Genomic DNA, 2,277 nt, shown 5'->3' on the forward strand with positions numbered 1-2,277 from the left:
ACTATCATCCTGACTGTCTGTGCATTCTGCTAAACTATCCATGTCCTGTTTCAGTCTATTACTATCATCCTGACTGTCTGTCCATTCTGCTAAACTATCAATGTCGTATTTCAGTCAATTACTATCATCCTGACTGTCTGTCCATTCTGCTAAACTATCAATGTCCTGTTTCAGTCAATTACTATCATCCTGACTGTCTATCCATTCTGCTAAACTATCCATGTCCTGTTTCAGGCAATTACTATCTTCCTGACTGTCTATCCATTCTGCTAAACTATCAATGTCCTGTTTCAGTCAATTACTATCATCCTGACTGTCTGTCCATTCTGCTAAACTATCAATGTCCTGTTTCAGTCAATTACTATCATCCTGACTGTCTGTCCATTCTGCTAAACTATCAATGTCCTGTTTCAGTCAATTACTGTCATCCTGACTGTCTGTCCATTCTGCTAAACTATCAATGTCTTGTTTCAGTCAATTACTATCATCCTGACTGTCTGTCCATTCTGCTAAACTATCAATGTCCTGTTTCAGTCAATTACTATCATACTGACTGTCTGTCCATTCTGCTAAACTATCAATGTCCTGTTTCAGTCAATTACTATCATCCTGACTCTCTGTCCATTCTGCTAAACTATCAATGTCCTGTTTCAGTCAATTACTATCATCCTGACTGTCTGTCCATTCTGCTAAACTATCCATGTCCTGTTTCAGTCAATTACTATCATTCTGACTGTCTGTCCATTCTGTTAAACTATCCATGTCCTGTTCCTGTAAATTACTATCATCCTGACTGTCTATCCATTCTGCTAAACTATCAATGTCCTGTTTCAGTCAATTACTATCATCCTGACTGTCTGTCCATTCTGCTAAACTATCAATGTCCTGTTTCAGTCAATTACTATCATCCTGACTGTCTGTCCATTCTGCTAAACTATCCATGTCCTGTTTCACTCAATTACTATCATCCTGACTGTCTGTCCATGCTGCTAATCTATCAATGTCCTGTTTCCGTCAATTACTATCATCCTGAATGTCTGTCCATTCTGCTAAACTATCAATGTCCAGTTTCAGTCAATTCCTATCATCCTGACTGTCTGTCCATTCTGCTAATCTATCAATGTCCTGTTTCTGTCAATTACTATCATCCTGACTGTCTGTCCATTCTGCTAATCTATCAATGTCCTGTTTCTGTCAATTACTATCATCCTGACTGTCTGTCCATTCTGCTAAACTATCAATGTCCTGTTTCAGTCAATTACTATCATCCTGACTGTCTGTCCATTCTGCTAAACTATCAATGTCCTGTTTCAGTCAATTACTATCATCCTGACTGTCTGTCCATTCTGCTAAACTATCAATGTCCTGTTTCAGTCAATTACTGTCATCCTGACTGTCTGTCCATTCTGCTAAACTATCAATGTCTTGTTTCAGTCAATTACTATCATCCTGACTGTCTGTCCATTCTGCTAAACTATCAATGTCCTGTTTCAGTCAATTACTATCATACTGACTGTCTGTCCATTCTGCTAAACTATCAATGTCCTGTTTCAGTCAATTACTATCATCCTGACTCTCTGTCCATTCTGCTAAACTATCAATGTCCTGTTTCAGTCAATTACTATCATCCTGACTGTCTGTCCATTCTGCTAAACTATCCATGTCCTGTTTCAGTCAATTACTATCATCCTGACTGTCTGTCCATTCTGTTAAACTATCCATGTCCTGCTTCTGTCAATTACTATCATCCTGACTGTCTATCCATTCTGCTAAACTATCATTGTCCTGTTCCTGTAAATTACTATCATCCTGACTGTCTATCCATTCTGCTAAACTATCAATGTCCTGTTTCAGTCAATTACTATCATCCTGACTGTCTGTCCATTCTGCTAAACTATCAATGTCCTGTTTCAGTCAATTACTATCATCCTGACTGTCTGTCCATTCTGCTAAACTATCCATGTCCTGTTTCACTCAATTACTATCATCCTGACTGTCTATCCATTCTGCTAACTATCAATGTCCTGTTTCAGTCAATTACTATCATCCTGACTGTCTGTCCATTCTGCTAAACTATCCATGTCCTGTTTCAGTCAATTCCTATCATACTGACTGTCTGTCCATTCTGCTAAGTTATCAATGTCCTGTTTCTGTCAATTACTATCATCCTGACTGTCTGTCCATGCTGCTAATCTATCAATGTCCTGTTTCCGTCAATTACTATCATCCTGAATGTCTGTCCATTCTGCTAAACTATCAATGTCCAGTTTCAGTCAA

This window comes from Heterodontus francisci, chromosome 28 (genome assembly GCF_036365525.1).
Source record: "Heterodontus francisci isolate sHetFra1 chromosome 28, sHetFra1.hap1, whole genome shotgun sequence".
Classification (NCBI taxonomy): Eukaryota; Metazoa; Chordata; class Chondrichthyes; order Heterodontiformes; family Heterodontidae; genus Heterodontus; species Heterodontus francisci.